We start from the raw sequence: 21101 nt of genomic DNA on the forward strand, positions 1-21101 counted from the left end.
GATATGGAAATCCTAAAAATAAGGGTAAGAGAGTTTTAGAAAGGAATGACTTTAAAAGAGAATGATCTAAATACGTAAGGAAAGATTTTGAAAAGATATGGAGCTAAAATTAAAAATAAAAAAATCCAAATATGGAAGAGCTAAAAAATAAAAAATAAAAAATAATCCAAATAATGTAAAATAAGAATTAATTAAAAGAGCATGATCTTAGGGAGATAAAATCAGTCAGATATATTATTTTTTCGTTCGTAATAAATTGAATAAAATAGTTGTTAAAAAAAATTAAAATAGGGGAGGTAGCCGTAATATTGCCAACGTGAGAGGAGGTCAATGAAACAAAGCAAAACGTGAGGGAGATCTTTGAAATTTTCCCTTCATAATAATGTTAACAAAATTGAATATTTTCCATCATACCAAACACAAGCACCATTGTTTGGTACCTTAAATTTGGAAGCTGTTTTCCACCAAAAGGCAAAAAAACACAAATCATTTTCCTTGAAATTATGCAAACTCTTCTTCAATCTCAATCGTGTTTCAATCAACGCTTAGACATTAATATCAACTTTGAATTTCAATAAGTTCAACAAAACATTTATTCTCAATTTCTCATCATCTTTAATAGATACAACAAGGTTCTAACTCAACAAGGCACCACAACCATAAATTTTACATAACCTAGCAAGCCCTTATATATCAAATCCAGGTGAGTACTAGCACACGAGTCACACCGAGGAAGATTCATGATTTTGAATTTTACGGGTTCTGAATTTTACAATAACAACTTCTAGTGCGAATAACTGGACTCTGAATTTAAAATTTGCACATATTTATTGAAATTTACAACACAAATTTACAAACCTACTAGGTTCAGCCGAACGCGTAACGCTTAAGTCTCCTTCTAGCTCCACGCCTGGTCAAGCACACTGTTAAAGCAAATATGATACTCCTTTACTTCTCCATCTGGGTAGAGGTTTTTCAGAAGAACAAACATGATTTGGTTTTTCTCTATGGAGAATCTCCCAGCTTTGGCTTAATCGTCTCCATTGAGCATTCTTTCTTTAGAATCTTCACGACTGTTGACATTGTCGGTCTGAATGGGCGCGAACTTATGCATTTCATTGCTAATCTTAGAACCATATCGCTTCTTCCCAGTCATATTCCAGAAGCTTATTATCGACTAGATCCATTAGAGCTCCCCTCTGATCCTTTACCTGTGCCTATAATAGTCCATAAAAGCCAATAACTTTGTTTAGTTTCCTAGATTTCAACCACAAAATGTGGATTCATGTACATAATCTCTTGCAGTTAGGTGAGTTTAACTCACCTCCTCCACAAGGTATTCAGTGTCACCACCTGCCCTCGGGGTCGTGACTTTCCTTCCACTGATAAGTATAAGTGTGACAACTCCAAAGCTATACACATCTGCGCTAGCTTCTAAGGGGTGATCTTTAACTTCAGGCGCTGTGTATGACCTGCAAAAGGCATCCATTATTGAGAAGTACAATTGTGATAGCCAATGTATTCAAAGTTTTAACCAATTTGAAAACAAAATCGGTCAGAGGTGTTCCCTTACAGTGTTCCTTCCAACTTTTGCTTGTGATAGAGCCTTGCAAATCCAAAGTCATATATCTTCGGATTTAGTTCGCCATCAAGAATAATGTTTGCTGGTTTAATATCCCCGTGTATAATTTCCTGTTTGGACCCCCCGTGAAGGAAAGCTAAACCTTCTGCTAGGCCAAGACAAATTTTATACCTTGTTGGCCAATCTAGTCTTTCTCTAAGTTCGTCTGAACCTGTAAGTAATCAAATCTCAACTATTATTTGGACAGCTAAAATTATTTTTCCCTTTTTTTACTACAACTGTGGAAGCTTAACGAAGAAATTTTTCATAAATGGAAGACATTACCAAATAATGCATCTTCAAGAAAGTTAGTTCCAATGTACTCATAGATAAGCAGAAGCTGGTTGTCTCCTGCACAGCATCCCATTAGTGTTGCAAGATTTGGATGTTTCATGCCAGCAATTGATCGACTCTTTTCCACAAACTCGTACATTCCTTCTTTTGTTGCAGAAAGCTTTTTAACTGCGATGGCAGTCCTGTTAGGATTTGAATCCCAAATCCGACCTTTGTAAGCAGGTTCCCAGGAAAGATTGGAGGGTCACAGCTGGACCACTTAAATACCAACCTCCTTAGACAGAACCTACTTACGCCGTGATGTAAGCGAAGAATAAATAGCACACACAGATTTATAGTGGTTCACCCTCAATGTGAGAGCTACGTCCACGTTGCCGCTGCAGATCTTATTAAAGAAGAAATATTACAAGTGTTTACAACACTCAACCTCACAACCCCAATCCCAATTACACTCAAGAATTTTACCACAGAAAATTCTCTCAAAGACCTTCTCTTACTTAGGCCTTTCACTAAGAGTATTTCTCTTAGATTTTTTCTCTCTCTTTGGGATGTGTTGTCTTCTTCAATTTGGTGTGTTTACAAATGAACCATAAGCTACCTATTTATAGGAATGAATTTCCTATGATGAGGTAAGCGCTTACATCACGACTATCATGAGGTAAGCGCTTACATCACGACTATGTGAACAAAAGAATTGACTTGTTTGGCCAATTCCACACCTAACAAATCTCCCACTTGAAGACTAATTTTAATTTGTCTTCACACTTTGATCGATGCAGCAGCTCTTTCCTACTTTCATACTTCGTGCAGGCCAACTGAAGTTGAGCATAGCTTCAGTTTGTCTATCGTCACTGCCTTTGTCAGCATGTCTGCTGGATTCTGACTCCCTGCGATCTTCTCAAGCACTAGCGCTCCATCTTCCAAAGCTGATCTAATGAAATGGTACCGGAGTTGTATGTGCTTCGTTCGAGCATGGTAAACCGGGTTCTTTGCCAAATGAATGGCGCTTTGGCTATCACAATATAACACACTTCCCTCGTGGTCCTGATCCAATTCCCGCAGAAAAGATTGTAGCCACATCATTTCCTTTGTGGCCTCCGTCACAGCAACGTACTCAGCCTCACAACTAGAGAGAGCTACTATCTTTTGCAACTTGGAAACCCAAGAGATTGCAGTACCTCCGAATGTGTAAACATACCCGGATGTGCTCTTTCTGCTATCAATATCACCACCGTTGTCAGTATCAACATACCCTTGCAATCCTGTTTTTGATTTTCGGAAATACAGAGCTGAACTCGAGCTGCCTTTCAGATATCTGAATATCCACTTCACAGCCTCCCAGTGTTTCTTTCCCGGATTGCTCATAAATCGGCTGACAACTCCCACTGCATGTGCAATGTCTGGCCTTGTACATATCATTGCATACATAAGACTACCGATTGCAGATGCATAAGGTATCTTGTCCATCTGCTTCTTCTCATCCTCGGTTGTCGGCGACTGATCCTTTGACAACCGAAAGTGTCCAGCCAAGGGAGTGCTGACTGGCTTGGCATCATGCATGTTAAACCTTTTGATAACTTTCCTCACATATTCTTCTTGTGAGAGTTTGATGCCCTCCTTGCTTCGGTCGATTCTCATCCCAAGGATTTGCTTTGCAGCTCCCAAATCCTTCATTGCAAACTCTTCCGATAACCCTTTTTTCAACTGATCAATCTCCTGTAGGTTTGCTCCTACGATTAGCATGTCGTCGACATAGAGTAGCAGTATCATGTACGAGTCTTCAAATTTTTTGAAGTAACAGCAGTGATCTGCCTCGCACCTTCAAAAATCAGCTTTCTTCATAAAGCTGTCAAACTTTAAATACCACTGTCTTGGAGCCTGTTTTAGTCCGTACAGACTCTTTTGAAGTTTGCACACCAGATTCTCCTTTCCTTTGATTTTGAATCCCTCCGGCTGTCGCATGTAGATTTCCTCGTCTAGATCACCGTGAAGAAATGCAGTTTTCACGTCCATCTGTTGCAGATGTAGATTTTCCTTTGCTACCAGCCCAAGAACAGTTCTGATAGTCACCATCTTGACTACGGGAGAGAAGATCTCCGTATAGTCAATGCCTTCTTTCTGTTGAAATCCCTTTGCAACCAGCCTTGCTTTATAACGCTTGCTTCCATTGGGTTCTTCCTTTATCCGATAAACCCATTTGTTTTGCAATGCCTTTTTATCCTTTGGCAACTCGGATAATTCCCATGTATGATTTGCCGATAGTGAATCCATTTCATCCTTCATTGCCAGCTCCCACTTAGTCGATTCATCGCCTTGCATTGCTTCTTCATAACATTCCGGCTCCCCTCTATCAGTGAGTAGAATGTAGTTGAGGGATGGAGAGTACCTGTGAAGCGGCTTCCTGATCCTGGATGATCTACGCAGCTCTGTGATTGGCGTCTGTTCATTTGTTTCAGAATCAGCACTTTCATCAGCACCTTCTCGGATTGTTTGTTCCTCTGCCTCGGTTGTACCTGGCTACGGCTCAGGTACCGGAAAGTCCCTCAAATCGACTATTTCCGATTCCTTGTCCTGACATTCTGAATTCTTTTGCAGCTTGTCTTTGTACAGTACCTCTTCGTTAAAGACAACATTCCTGCTTCGGATGATCTTCCGATTTTGTTCATCCCAAAATCGGTACCCAAGCTCGGTGTCACCATAGCCAATAAAGTAACACTTCTTTGATTTTGGATCAAGCTTGCTTCTAGCCGTATCATCATTATGAACATATGATAAGCAACCGAACACTTTCAGAAATGAAAGATTTACCTTCTTGCCACTCCAGACTTCTTCTGGAATTCTGAAATCCAAGGGAACTGACGGTCCTCGGTTAATTAAGAAGGCCGCGGTATTGACTGCATCTGCCCAGAATGTCTTGGGCAGTCCAGAGTGTATTCTCATACTCCGAGCACGCTCGTTCAACGTTCGGTTCATTCTTTCGGCTACTCCATTCTGTTGCGGTGTTCCAGGAATAGTCTTCATCATCTTGATCCCATTATCGGCACAGTACCGTTTGAAATCACCATCAGTGTATTCTCCGCCGTTGTCGGACCTCAAACACTTCAACTTGAGGTTTGTTTCATTCTCGACCATGGCTTTCCATCTTTTGAATACACTAAACACATCAGATTTATTTTTCATAAAATAAACCCATACTTTCCTGGTTGAATCATCAATGAAGGTCACGTAGTAGTGTGATCCTCCAAGAGAGGGTACAGTGGTAGGTCCCCACACGTCTGTGTGCACCAATTCCAGCTTTTCGACCTTCAACTCTCTGCCTGCACTTGAGAAGCTTACTCGCTTTTGTTTTCCGAGAATGCAGCTCTCACACGTATGAAGGTCCACCGTCTTCAGCTCCGGAATTAAGCCATTTGTCACCAACAGCTTCATCCCCTTCTGGCTGATATGCCCAAGCCGACAATGCCACAAATCTGTCTTCTTTGTGTTGTCAACCACAACAACAATATCACGACAGCTATCCGTCATGTAGAGAGTGCCAATCTTCTTTCCTCGGCCAACTACCATAGCACCTTTTGCCACCTTCCAAGACCCATTACCAAAGTTGAGATCATATCCCTCATCATCAAGCTGACCTACTGAAATCAGGTTTCGCATCAGCTTTGGAACATGTCTAACTTTTGTAATCTTCCACGAGGATCCATTTGACATCTTCAAATTAATGTCTCACGTGCCAACAACGTCTAGCGGCTCTCCATCGGCTAAATAAACTTTGCCGAGATTCCCAGCCACGTAGTTTGTCATTATATCATGATGTGGGGTGGTATGAAAGGACGCTCCTGAGTCAAGCACCCAAGAGTCTATCGGGCTGTCAACCGATAGCAACAACGCATCGCCAATGTCTTCCGTAGCAGCGTTGATTCCAGCCCCCTTGTTGTCCTCCTTCTTTGGCGCCCTGCAGTTCTTCTTGAAGTGACCTGGTTTTCCACAGTTCCAACACTCAAATGTTCGTCCTGGTCTGGATTGACCCCTGCCATTCCTTGACTTCGATCTGCCCCTATTTCGGTTGTAGTTTCTGTCATAATTTATGCTTCTGTTTTCAACATTAAAAGCAGTACTCGTCGATGCCTCTCCAGAATCTGTCCTGCGCACTTCCTCAGCAAGGATACGATCCCTAACATCGTTGAACTTTAGTTTGTCACTACCGACAGAATTACTAACCGCTGCTCTCATTGGCTCCCAGCTATTTGGTAGGGATGCCAACAAAATTAGAGCTTGCACTTCATCATCGAAGTCAATTTTTACCGATGACAATTGATTTACAATGGTATTGAATTCATTTACGTGTGCAGCAACATGAGCATTTTCCATCATTTTTAGATGAAATAGTTTCTTCATGAGAAATACCTTATTATTTGCCGAAGGTTTCTCATACATGTCAGACAATACCTTCATCATATCTGCGGTGGTCTTCTCCTTTGCCACGTTGTGAGCAACGTTCTTCGACAGCGTCAGCCGAATGACTCCCAGAACTTGTCTGTCGAGGAGATTCCAATCTGCTTGCTTCATCTCCTCTGGTTTCGGACTCAGAGGTTCATGAAGCTTTCTGCCATATAAATAATCTTCAATTTGCATTCTCCAGAACGCAAAGTCTGTACCATCGAATTTACCGATGCCGTGCGTCGTACCATCTTCGCCTCCCATCGTTTCTAAATCACAACACAACCTGTTGCTCTGATACCAGTTGTTAGGATTTGAATCCCAAATCCGACCTTTGTAAGCAGGTTCCCAGGAAAGATTGGAGGGTCACAGCTGGACCACTTAAATACCAACCTCCTTAGACAGAACCTACTTACGCCGTGATGTAAGCGAAGAATAAATAGCACACACAGATTTATAGTGGTTCACCCTCAATGTGAGAGCTACGTCCACGTTGCTGCTGCAGATCTTATTAAAGAAGAAATATTACAAGTGTTTACAACACTCAACCTCACAACCTCAATCCCAATTACACTCAAGAATTTTACCACAGAAAAATCTCTCAAAGACCTTCTCTTACTTAGGCCTTTCACTAAGAGTATTTCTCTTAGATTTTTTCTCTCTCTTTGGGATGTGTTGTCTTCTTCAATTTGGTGTGTTTACAAATGAACCATAAGCTACCTATTTATAGGAATGAATTTCCTATGATGAGGTAAGCGCTTACATCACGACTATCATGAGGTAAGCGCTTACATCACGACTATGTGAACAAAAGAATTGACTTGTTTGGCCAATTCCACACCTAACAAGTCCCATTCGCAAGAGTGCCCTGAATGTTGATTAAGTGTTTTAGATGATGAAATTGCAACAACATACCCAGTGTAGTCCCACAAGTGGTGTCTGGGGAGAGTTACAACTGTACGCAGAATTTACCCCTACCATTGTGGGGTAGAGAGGCGGTTTCCCATAGACCCTCGACTCAAGAAAAGTGTTTTTCAAAACAGGTTTGAAAAATACAAGAGTAGAAAAGCTATGATAAAGAAACAACAGTAGTGATAAAATTGAAGAATAAGATAGTGATAGCCTAATAATAATAAGATAATGGCAGCATAATAATAATAATTACAAATGATGAAATTTCGAATCAGAAAAATCAAATAATCATATATATAGACATTGAAGGTCATCCAGCTAGCAAAAGGAGAAAGTTAGGGGGCAGTGCAGGTGCAGGCTCTAAATCAACATGATACCTCTAAGAACAAAGATGTGCAGTTAAGTTGCATAGAGGATGAGGAGAATCACGAAAACACAAGATTGGTACCGCAACTTTCTCTATTTTTTGACAACCGTGGTGTCCGGGCTAGCTTGTGCGCACCTCAACTAATTCCACGGAATACCTCCCCCCTCCCACCAGTAACAGGTACCAGCTAACACTGTCCACTAAGGTTAGAACAAATAAGAAGAAATCACCTAGTATTTTTGTCTCTGCTAGCATTTGAACTTGAAGCCTCATGATTTTCTACCCACTTTATTGACCACTAGGCTAAACGGGTGCATTAGTACTCTTAACTTTTGTCATAGGAGAATATCTTTTTTCAAAGGAAATGAAGAATACAAAGGCGGAAAAAATGCCCTCAAGTGATAAGCAAAATTTATTTAACTGAAGAAAACTGTAAAACATATATCACAAATAAATACAAAAAATCATACACTATACTGAGTTAAGATTCTAGCTAACCTTATAGACAGTCCCAAAACCTCCCTCACCAAACCGGTTATCAACACCAAAATTCTTTGTGGCAGCTCTAATTTTTCGAAAGTTGTAAAGCCCTCCAGGGTACAATTCAACAAGTTCTAGCTCTACATCAACACATTAGTAAATAAAAATATCAGCGGAGTAGAAAACCGAAAGAAAGTAAAGAAGCTTACAAAAAATAAAAAGACCTATGATTCACATGATCAAAATGTATCTTGAGCTTAACTCAACCCCAAAAGCTAGTTAGAATCTTAACTCACTAGCTAACCTCATACGAGGAGACCAGTGTGGGACAACTTAAAATCCCTCCAACCTATGCCAAAGCCTACCAACTGAATCTTGGACAACATAATATATGGGGGCAACATCGGGTAAATCAAGTATTGAGATGGGTTTAGTTCTAATACCATGATAAGAATGGATCTTGGGTCTAACTCAACACGAAAAACTACCTCATCAGGTTAGGATTGCCGAATACCATATAAGCAGACCAACTCTACATCCCACAATCGATGTGGGACAACTTAAAGAAGACAAGCTACAACTTTGAAGATGGAGCGGCAACATATCATTGCATCAACTATTTACTCGTCTCCTTATCGAGGATGGTAAGGTGTAAGTGAAGAGGAGAGACAACATTTTAAAATTTTGGGGATCTGGCACGAATATTCAGAATCTTAAGGTACACTAAAACATCCTTTCAGAATTGGCTTCACTTAAAATCCCAATGGAAACCAAATAAAATATATAATAATGTAGTGTTACCTTCCCGACGTAATTTGTCTTGGAATCTCCAGGAAAAACCTATGAACAATATTAGAAGAAGTAATGCAAATCCTGAAATTCCAGCAAGCACTCCTTTGGACAGTTCTGATTGAACTGGTTCATAAATTGTTACCATGAAATATCAGTCACAAAATCGGGACCAAAACCATGTAAAATGGTAAACAGTCAAAGGCATACAATGAATACCTGGAGTTACTGTAATGGCAGCTATAAGGGGCCCATAGTACACTGATGGGTATTCGACTGACCCTTTTCCAGACCAGTATAAGTGAATCTCCAGTCTATTGTCATTCACAGAAGTGGTATGTTCCTCTGTTATAGCCATATTCACACCTTTCGCTTCTCTTTCTATGTTGAAGTTTCTCAGCACATTTTTTTCCTGCGTAAATATAATTTATAAGTCTTCTATATGTTTGCATATGGATCGACAACTTGTGGTTTTGGTACCTTACCTGGATATCTACATCAAAGAGTCGCCCTGCTTTGCTGTGCGAATCTTTAGTGTTGCTACTTGATATTTCAGCAAAGTGAAGCTTCACTTTGTACTCACCATTTCTCAAACAAAATCCATAATATTTCAAGGAGATTGGGGATAAACGTGCTGTTCGATACAATTGGGCATCACCAGCATGAATTTCGCAGGTCTCATTTAGAGTGTACTGATTATGTCTTGCCCATAAGAAGCTTCCCATGCTACTATAGCCCCAATTTGAGCTGTTACTCATGAAGAAAGTTGATTGACCACGTGGATGTACATCAGCTTCATAGTCAGTTCCGTTAACATGGACAGAATCACCACCGCAGTTTATATACAAATGGTCATCTACAAATGGAGACAGTATTTTCAGTACAACGTGCATTTACAATCTTAAAATATGAGAAACTTTGATCTGGAAATGTTTCTAGGAATATACTGTGAAGATCTGCAGCTGACAGTTCGAAAAGACAGATTAGCAAATAGAAAGCTTAGTAGGCGTTTGCCTACAGATTCCAAATAATTTTCACTTCATTTGGATTTTATGATTTTTTTTTTTTTTTTTGCCATAAATGATCCTTTTTTTTTTTCATGCAGAACTCCAGTCACATTCTCTCTCTCTCTCTTAATCTACTAAATATGGCGTGTTCACTGAACAAAAACTAAAAAAGAGGTAAAGACGATGGAAATCGTACTTGCATCCACTGTTTCTCATATACCAGCAAGTGGCTCCATCCTATCTGATCGAGCAAAGAAAGCTTTAGTTCATAAAGCTTCTTCTTGGGTGGGTTACCATCATCTTGTATCATGTCATTTAGAATCTTAAGTGCGGTTCCAAGTCTTCCATGATGCCTCTCACGGAGAACCGAAAGGATACCATATTTAGAAGACTTCAGATCCACCCATTTCTGTAGCTCTTTGAAGTTCTCTTCAAACATATCCGACTGGACATCAGACACTGATGCAGCGTGGCTATCAGCCTTATCCACAGTGCTCCCACTCTTCGATGCTTCTAGCTCTGCCAAAGCCAATCCCTTCTGGTAGAGTGCTTCAGTTAACTGGTCGCGGGTTGTCTCCATTTTCTTCTTCATTTTTTCTGTAGCCTCGTCTTCTGGATCACTTCTGAGGGCACAATAGCTTGCCACTCTTGGAGTTGTGTTTAGTTATACTTTTTGCAAAGGAGAGAAAATAGCACTTTATTTGGAATTTATGAAGATGGAGTTGGAAAACAGGTTTGGAGCAATTCCCCAAATTTGCAAATTAACTTCAAGTTGGATTTTGAAATTTTATAACCAAATGTTGATTTTGAAGAAAGTGAAAAATTAATCCGGAAAAAAAAAGTGAATAATTCTCATGGCCAAACAGCTCCTAATATAATGACACAAACAACACTTTTAATTATAGAAACAATTAGTCCTTCAGAATCTTTTATGTAGAGTCACATTCAATCCCAAAAGAAATATCTATGAAGATAGTCATAAGAAACATAACATAATACGTATACAAAATCACTTCATGTCTGAAGTTGTTAGTACTTACAGAACTGAGTACAGAAACGAGTTCCATTCTTAAAATGGAAATCAACTTGGTCCCGCTTTGCAACCCTATATTCAAATTTATTGACAAAGTTAAGTAGAGAACTCAGACCAATTTTTTCTAACTCCAATATGTTTCTTTTTTCTTTTCTTTTTGTGGAGATACAGGTGGAGGAGCTTACTCATCCGTTTCATTGGGGCAACACGCAAACAGATTCCTGGGAAAGAGCAAAATAATTGGATTCGGAATAGAAAAGCAACTAAGAAGAACATAAATAAGATTTTTCTATATATGTGAAAATCACCCTTACAAGTTAGGGTTTAGCTTCTTTCCGGGGCATATGCTCACATTTTTGAAATGGTTTTCAGAAACATCCCTGCATTTTTAAATTGGAAGAGTGAGTGGCAAAATATGTCGTAGAAATTAATGAAAAGAGAAAATCGGCAAAGAAAATCACGTTAAATCAAACTTCAATTGGAAGAAAGTAAATGCCACGATTTTACAACAATCGAAAAATAATATAATTTCTTCCAAGAGACCCTTCAAATTTGAATTTAAAGAAGTGCTTGCTCCAAGGATTAAATATCTTCAGTTTGTGCTACAGGTGCAACTTGCAACTTTACCGTTAAATGCAATTACAGTTACAGTTGCAATTTTACCCTTTATTTCACGCTTGCTTTTACTTCCTTTTTATCACTTCACTTTAGTTTCATTCTGGTACTTCCTTCCTCAGCCTGGCAAATAGATTTCCTAGGAGCTGCTAGTAATGTCTGAACTTAAAACCAAAAAAGTAGTAATGTATTAATGCAAATCACTTACACGTATGAACTAGCATTCATCCAAGATGGAATTGTCTCATTGAGCTTATTTCTTCTCAGAAATCTGCAAGAATGCATTGGATCATGACTCTTTGTTCAATGTTTCCACAGTTCATTACAAAAGTAAGATCACCTTTTATATCTGATGAATAGTTAGAGAAATAAGGTCACTTACATATGATTTAACGAGGAGTTAACAGCTTCTGGAATTGCACCAAACAAACTATTGAAACTCAAGTCCCTACATCAGCAGAAAAAAAAAAAAGTAGAATTACTATACATATTTGTCCAGGAAACATGTACTCCCGCCATTTCAAAATAAGTGGTGTTTTCACATTTTCATTTTGTTAAAAAATAAGTGGTGTTTCACATAATCAAGAAGGCATTAACGATGTTCTTCCCATTTACCCTTATTTAAATAAAGGGAGTTTTACATAACCAAGAAACTACTAAAGAGCTACATATGTTTCAAGGTATTTATTAAGGGTAAGTAAACATACATCTTACTTTCTAAGAATGAGTAGTTTTCTTAAGGGGTGTGCCCAAGCTAAAAACACCACTTATTTATTTTGAAATGGAGGGAGTAATAGCCTATTTAGTGACAGGTTTACAGTCAATTAAGTTATTTTTCCATTTGGTTCCATGCACTTCAACTATTTTCCTATATACTGTGTTGGGTGGGGGGGGGGGGGGGGGAGGGGGGAATTAGCCCATGAAAATATGACCCGCGGCCCGCCAACCCGTCCAAGTTTGGGCTGGTCATTGACCTGCCCATTCATTAGCTCGGTTCATATCAGCACAACCCATTTCAGCCCATCAAAAAGTTGGGCTGATATATATATCAATATATTTGTCAATTTGTTTTTTTGATATAGCCATAATATAGAAAGAAAATATTTTTATTACGTACTTAAAATTAAAACAAAAAAAATTAAGACTTAGTAACAATTGGGGGGGGGGGGGGGGTTATGACCGGTTTTTTAACCCATTTCAGCTCAAGTAACTTTTGGACCTAGTTATTAGCTCACCCCATTTTGACCCGCCCATTTGACACCCCTCGCATCGACTTTCCCCTATCAAATAAGTACATGCCTTTTTCTTTGTAAAGTAAAAGAATATGTAGATATTTACTGCAGAAGCTGTCTTACAGATACTGTAGGTAAGATAGCTTCCATATCCAAATAGGGATGTCGTCATCTATTAAGCAATTCCTCAATGTCCTAGATAAACAACAAACCAAAAAATAGAATTTAGTTTAAGGAGAAGAGCAAAAGAAAACTATTACTCCAATAACATGAAAGTTTGGATGCCAGGGGACTCACAAAACTCTCAAAAATTTCATTCCAGATAAATCTGGAAATGAGGATCTTTCTCCAACTAAGTCACTGATATACCTGAAAGTAGATATTATAGAATCCATAATAATTCAAAGTTTGGAAGAGCTGCGTACATCAAAAACGCTACAGGATTTTACAGTTCCGTTAGACTCTTCAGCTTTGAGAATTGGCCACGCAAAGGTCCGAAAAAATTATTCCCCATCAGATTCCTTCTCAATATATGGAACAAAAAATCAACAGTCTTGATAAAAACACGCATAGATCGTATAAAAGTGTACAGTTAGTGAGTTTTACAAGGTACACAGATTTTGCCACTGTTCGAAAATATCTGGAATTGCTTCATTGAGCTTGTTCCCTCGCACATTGCTACAGAGAAAGAAGATTAACCAATCGATATAAAAGTCTAATTCTGAAGATCCATATTCTCTCTCTCGCTTCTTGTTTCAATTCTATGCTAATGAGAATGGAAGATAAGAGAGTAAATACTTACAAGTATCTCAACTTCTTCAAATTCTTGAAGCTTGGTGGCAAGGAACCATTAAATTCATTGTTCTCCAGGTCCCTGAAATCATTTACTACATAATAATAAGTATCTCCATGTTCTTTGTTAACCTTGAACGGGCTCTATCCAGTTCAAATTTAGCAGCTTCTATGTTCCCATATTTACAGCCAGGTTAAAAGAATAAATACAAGGACTGAGTAGAATTGTTTTGCTAATACATGAAGTAATTATATACCCATTTTCTTGTTCTCAAAAATGCCCCTGTCAACAGACTAACAGCACACATTAATAAGAGAGGTCACAATATCTTTTCACCTAAAAAATCTAAAGACAACCTGTCTTTCCCCTCTTTGCTTTCCTTCCCACTCCTCCGGTGGGGTGGCTGGGAGCTCGGGAGATGCCGAACGGCAAACTTTCCGTTGATGATGGGTTGAGCTTGCCAATGTTGGTCCTTGTTGTACCAATTTCTAAGTAAATTTTACCCAAAAATTTAAACCCACTTCATCTCTGTTCAATAAGTTTTGCTTGAAACAAAGTTTTATTAGAAAATATCTCCAAATTTTCTTTCCTGATAACTGCATCGTCCATTTTGCACAATCCAAAATGGATTGTTTTGCAGACTGAAATCACAAATGTCTTAGGTGCAAATTTCAGATTTTGTGATTTCAATCTGCAATTTAAGTTCTTCTCCTGTCTTTCCTTCCAGTTTTTTTGTCTCATTATTTTACTAACTTCCTATACTTATTTTGTTTCTCTTCTTCATCAATTGATTAGTGAGCTCACCGACAAATAACTGATATGAGAAATTCCTTTTTTCTTTTCTTCTATAAAAACTTTTTCTTCCTTATTCAAAGGCATTAACACCATGCTTCAAAAATGGCATGAAAAGAAACAGGCTTGAGAGAAGCACTACAATGACAGAAATTGGAATGCCGACATTGATTTGTCGTGACATCTTTTTGGAATTTGTTTGCACTCTATTGAGGAGAAGAATGAAACCCAGCTATTTAATTTAACATAATGAACCCAACTGTGTAGTTAGTATTATAATAAATAAATGGTACTTATATTCTCGATTCTTCCATTGTTGAAAAATAAATGATAGTTATGTTCTTGATTCTTCCATTGTTGTCACTTTCGACGGGAAGTTTTCCTTCTTCTGTGGGTTATGTGGAGGGAAGTTGGGTCTTTTTGATGAAATGACGAAAAATAAATGATAGTTAGAAATTTTTATAAATCGTGTGTTGCAGTGACAACTAATATCTATCTAATGTGCTGACTATTCATCAGTTTGAGCTTGCAGTTTTGCTCTTCAAATTTCACAATTGCTTAATATTCTAAAATTACTTCTATTATCGTTCTAAATGTTTTATATTAATTAGCATGGAAAACACGTACAACGCACATGTCCAAATACTAGTAACCAACAAAAATACACTTACAACTCCTCAAGATTCACAAGATCTCCAAGCTTGACTGGGAGTACATCCGAGAGTTGATTATCCGCCAGGGACCTAATTGTGAAGGCAATAGATGGGGATTCAAATTTGCTCTAACCCAAAAGAAAAGTGAGATAAAGTAGAAGTATGGATTATGGATTTGATCAAGGCTTTTACAATACGAGGAGGCTCTTAATGTTTCCCAGCTCATCTGGAATTTTCCCTCTTAAGAAATTATCGCCCAAGTGTCTGAAAGGACAAGAAGAAGAGAAAATAGTTCTGAACTTGAGACAACAGATAACAATAATAATAATCTATTTTGGAATAGAAAGGACAATATAAAATGCAGTTTTAGACTTACAAATATTCCAAAGATGGGAGGGAACCCAATTCTGGAGGAATTGTTTGATTGAAGAAGTTTTGGCACAGATATCTGTAATGGTAACCAAGGTTAGATTTTAATATTTAAATAAAATCCCAAGATAGAAGAATGATACATAGGAAGAAGAATCTATTGACTCATTAGCACCTGCGTCTATTCATTCTTCATCCCACAACAAAATTCAAGTTATAACAATATATTTAGTTCCCTAATTTTGAAATGTTTAATCACTCGAATGTATCACCCTCATTGATCATACACGGGTATTTGATATTAAAAAAAAATCTGAAAAACAAGTTCATTTCAAATGAACAAAATATATCCAACAACTATTCAACCCCTGCCACCCTTTTTTACTTTGGAGAATCATTACTGTTTTATACTTCAAATTAATTGTCTCTGGGTTAGCTTTGACATGATAGAATCATTTGAATGTTTTATAACTGATTCTAATACATAAATCTTGAGAAAATCATTTGAATGTTGTATAACCTTGATATCTCCAGTAAGTTCCTATATACAAAATAAGTAGCCCAGTGGATTTAACCTTAAAATAATCAGAACCTTTCCTGCATTTTTAGGGGTCCCAAAAAGTTATCCAACATTTTGAAACTTCCTTTGAAAATAAGCAAGTACCAGAATCTTCAATCAACAATAAATATTTTCGGAAGGGAAGTCGCTACATGTAAACATAATGGTCAATTGTAATAAGTCCAACTAATTTTGCTTTTTCTAAATAAATAAAAACTTAAATTTTTTGGAAATATCAGTTGTTCTTCATTCCAAATGAACAAATCTGCCCTGCAACCCCTCTATTTGTTTGGAGAATCGTTACTACAAATTAATTTTAATGGATAAAATTTTGATAAACACCTCTTACAAACATATAGAAATTATCTTCAACTGGAGAAACGCAACATTTGTCAAGTAAGAAGAAGAAATTAAATCAGCAAACACCCAGAAGTAGATCATAATAACATAAGCCAATAAAAAGAAAAAGAAAAATATGATCATGACTTGCACGTTTCACTTCATAGAATATTAGAATCGTTAATGGGTTCTGGTGGAAAAATATAGAGATTAGAGTAATATGTTCGGCCACTGCGTCAATTTAGTGCAACTTGGAGGAAATACAAGAGAGTTAAATGCCAGAGAAAATCAGTAGAAGCAGATAGGGAGAGACACAAAGTAAGAAGGGATCAAGTGATGGTCTATGGAAAATGATTCAAACGAAATTAGTGATTGTCCACTGAAAGAAAACTGAAGTGGTGCCTTTTCATTTCAAGAGTAACGGACACGTTGCATAAGAAACATTTTTTTTTTAAAACAAAATAGTTTAAACTATTTAGAAGGGCAAATAAGTAATTTGACTTTTAAGTTAGAGATTTCATGATTTTAATATAATATAGATATGATTTTCAACCTATGTATAACTAATATATTCAGTACAACGTACTATTCTTATACATAAGAAACCATGGCAGTAACAATACCAGTATTATTCCTCTACTAATACATACTACTCTTATTCTAATACACCTTATTCATTTAATATAACAAACTAAATAGTCGGATAAAAAAGAATGTTAGCATAACTAATCTCTTTTTTTTTTTTTTGCTAACAGCATTACTAATGCACCATATTCAGTACTCTTGTTATACACCCTACCAAACGACCCCTAATAATAATTAGTGGGTTTTTTAATACATTTACAGGATCTAGGCAAAAGTTACTGGATTCACGTGAATGCACAAACAACGTTGTGGATCCTCCCCTGGTGTGTGGATCAATTCTTTCTTCACTTTTTCTTGTTGTTTCCACTTCTGGGCTCTTACAGCACAACTTTTCTTTTCCATAAAGTAAGCTAGGGGCTTTTCATTAAAGGTGACAAAAAGGTTTAAAATTTGAGTTGGGATAACTCTAGTTTTTTTAATTGAGTAGGGGTGATAAACTTTGGATTAGTGATTAGGGAGTTTTGACTTGCCCCAAAGTTATATTTTTAACATTTTGACTCCAAGCTTTGTTTTTTACACTTTGTCTTAAAGTTTTATTTTTAACACTTTGACCCAACTCATATAAATCATAAAATACCCCCTGCCCCCATGCCTCCCGCCCCCCACCCCCTCCCTGCCCCCAGCCCCCTGCCCTTGCCCCCCACACCCACCCCCCACAAAAAATGCTTTTTTAAAAAAGATTTTGAAGAGTTTTTTTTTTGTTTTTTTGTACCACCCACCCCGCCTCCCCACCACCCCCACCCTCCCAAAAAAATTAATTTTATTTTAAAAAAAGTTTTGAAAAGATTTTGGTTTTGGTTTTTTGCACCACCCCAACCCATCCACCCCTCCCCCTGACCTTTCCCCCTACCCCCAACCCCCACGAAAAAAAATGTTTTTTTAAAAAAGAGTTTGAAAAGTTTTTTTTGTTTGTTTTTTGTACCACCCACCCCCGCCCCGCCACCCCCCACCCTCCCAAAAAAAATTAATTTTATTTTAAAAAAAGTTTTGAAAAGTTTTTGTTTTTGGTTTTTTGCACCACCCCCACCCTATCCATCCTCCCCCCGCCCTTTCCCCCCACCCCCAAACCCCACAAAAAAAAATGTTTCTTTAAAACGAGTTTGAAAAGTTTTTTTTTTGTTTGTTTTTTGTACCACGCAACTCCCCCCCCCCCCCCCGGCCCACCACCCCCCATCCTCCCAAAAAAATTAATTTTATTTTAAAAAAAAAATTGAAAAGTTTTTGATTTTGGTTTTTTGCACCACCCCACCCATCCACCCTCCCCCGCCCTTTCCCCCGACCCCACCCCCAAACCCCACAAACAAAAATGTTTTTTTAAAAAAGATTTTGAAAAGTTTTTTGGTTTTTTTTTTTTGCACCACCCCCTACCATCCCAAAAAGAAATTAATTTTATTTAATAAAAAGTTTTGAAAAGTTTTTGTTTTTGATTTTTTGCACCACCCTACCCCCTCCACCAAACCCCCCCCCCCCCCCCCACCCGCAAAAGAAAAAAGCTTGAAAAGTAAATTTTTTCTTTGGTTTCTTACTCCACTCACCCACCAAAAAAAAAAATTATTAAAAAAAAGTTTCGAAAAGTTTTTATTTTTTGTTTTTTGCATCACCCACCCCCTCCCCCCCCCCCCCCCCCCCCCCCCCCCCCCCCCCACACAAAAAAAAATCTTGAAAAGAAGTTTTGAATTAGAGAGAAAGATACCTCCTCCATATGTTGATCCTAGCAAACCCGGAAGAAGGCGGACAAAGAGGAGGCGTGGATTCGAGGAATCATTGCGAACGAGGAAAAATAAATGCTCCTTATGTAAAACAGCTAGCACAAAAATGGTTATTTTTTGGAACTTTATGACAATTTAATATTGTTCTTTTTTAGAATGATAATTTATGTTCTTGGTGTTTGTGAACTTGGTTTATATGATATGTTGATCGTGTTCAAATCACAAATGTGTGTATTCTTGTTAATAAATTGCTGAACAGTTTCCAACAAGTAATGAATCTGTTGCAACAGCTCTATAACTTGTTGGGTTTTATCCAACAAGTAACAAGACTTGTTGCAGCAACTCGTATCTTGTTGGAACAGGTATCTCACTTGCTGCAACAGATACTACAGTTGTTATAATAGATAATACACTTGCTGTAACAGATATTACAGTTGTTGCAACATATACTACTTGATTCACCCATATTTAGTGATCAAGAAAGGGAATCAATGATATTTAGTGATAAACAAAGGAAATCAACGATATATAGTGATCAATGTATAATACTTAATTAATTTGACGTATTTTGAGTCAGGAAAGATGATTTACTGAGTCAGTATGCACTAAATCGAGTGGTCATTAGAGTGAATTGATGTGAACTACTTGATTCACCCATATTTAGTGATAGACAAAGGAAATCAACGATATTTAATGATCAATGTATAATACTTAATCAATTTGATGTATTTTGAGTTAGGAAAGATGATCTACTAAGTCAGTATGCACCAAATCGAGTGACCATTAGAGTGAATTGATGTGAACTACTTGATTCACCCATATTTAGTGATAAACAAAGAAAATCAATGATATTTAGTGATTAATGTATAATACTTAATCAATTTGATGTATTTTGAGTCAAGAGACATGATCTACTAAGTCAGTATGCACTAAATCGAGTGATCATTAGAGAGATTTGATGCGAACTACTTGATTCACCCATATTAAGTGTTAAACAAAGAAAATAAATGGTATGTAGCGATGAATATATATGTCTACTAACATCCTTAATGGATTAGATAGTAATTTCATGGATTAGATGGGCAATTCTAAGTGTATTCTTCCTAAATTGAGTGATCATTAGAGTGATTTGATGTGAAGTACTTAATTCGACCATATTTAGTGATAAAAAATGAATTCAATGTTATTCAGTATAAATAAAGGAGTTCAATGTGATCAATATCGTGAATATGTTGCAACAATGTAGGAGTTGTTGCAACATATAAGATACCTGCGACAACATATGAGTAAGTTGTTGCAACATGTGAGATACCTGCTGCAACATGTGAGTAAGTTGTTGCAACAACTACGCAACTTGCTTAAACATCTGATCCATCTGTTGAACAGATTAGTAACTTGTTGCAACTTCTTCAACAAATGTATGATCTGTTGCAATAATTTACTCATCTGTTGCGACATATTTTTTAGTTTTTGCAATAATTTAAGCAATTGTTTGATTTTTTCCAACAAGGTGAGTAATTTGTTGCAACAACTAAGCAACTTGTTTAAAAAGATTAGTAACTTGTTAAAATAAATTAGTAACTTGTTGCAACTTCTTCAACAACTGTATGCATCTATTGCCACAATTAGTAAGCAAAATAAATAAGTTCATAAACAGAAATTGTTCAATAGACACTTTGGCTCCAAATACCACAACTTAAGTAATAATTTGTTCAGCAACTACCTTCTAGGGTGTAGCAGATTTCTTTGATCTACTCCATCTCCTTCGTTTCCATCATTAGTTTATTCATCTTCTAGTTCTTCTTCACTTTCTTCATTTGTATCTACTGCTTCTTGGCTCTGTTCTTCGTCTCTTTTTGAGGATTGATTATTAATTTGGCTATCAATTTGACTATATCTTTCCTCAACATTTGTTGATTCATAAATAGGTTGTCTACTTGTTGCAACAAGTGTAGAACTTGTTGCATTACACTTGTTGCAACAACTACAAATCTGTTGGATATCTTCTACAAACAGAACCAAATAACCGAAGCTATGTCCAACAGACTTGTAGTTGTTACAAAAGATTGTCTACTTGTTGCAACAAGTGTAGAACTTGTTGCAACAACTACAAATCTGTAGGATATCTTCTACAAACATAACCAAATAACTGAAGTTATGTCCAACAGATTTGTAGTTGTTGCAACAGATTGTCTACTTATTGCAACAGGTATAGAGCTTGTTGCAACAACTACAAATCTGTAGGATATCTTCTACAAACAGAACCAAATAACTGAAGTTATGTCCAACAGATTATCTACTTGTTACAACAAGTGTAGAGCTTGTTGTAACAACTACAAATTTGTTGGATATCTTCTACAAATAGAAGCAAATAACTGAAGTTATGTCCAACAGATTAGTGAGTCGTTGCAACAGATTGTCTACTTTTAAAAAAAAAAATATTATAGGAGGGGTG

General features: G+C 37.3%; 1 pseudogene; it reads right to left on the reverse strand.

Annotated features, from left to right (window-relative positions):
* Window positions 1-558: 558 nt before the first annotated feature.
* On the reverse strand, window positions 559-15490 carry LOC132620259 (probable LRR receptor-like serine/threonine-protein kinase At1g53420; annotated as a pseudogene).
* Between the last annotated feature and the right edge of the window lie 5611 nt (window positions 15491-21101).

The sequence above is a fragment of the Lycium barbarum genome, chromosome 11, assembly GCF_019175385.1.
Source record: "Lycium barbarum isolate Lr01 chromosome 11, ASM1917538v2, whole genome shotgun sequence".
Taxonomy (NCBI): Eukaryota; Viridiplantae; Streptophyta; class Magnoliopsida; order Solanales; family Solanaceae; genus Lycium; species Lycium barbarum.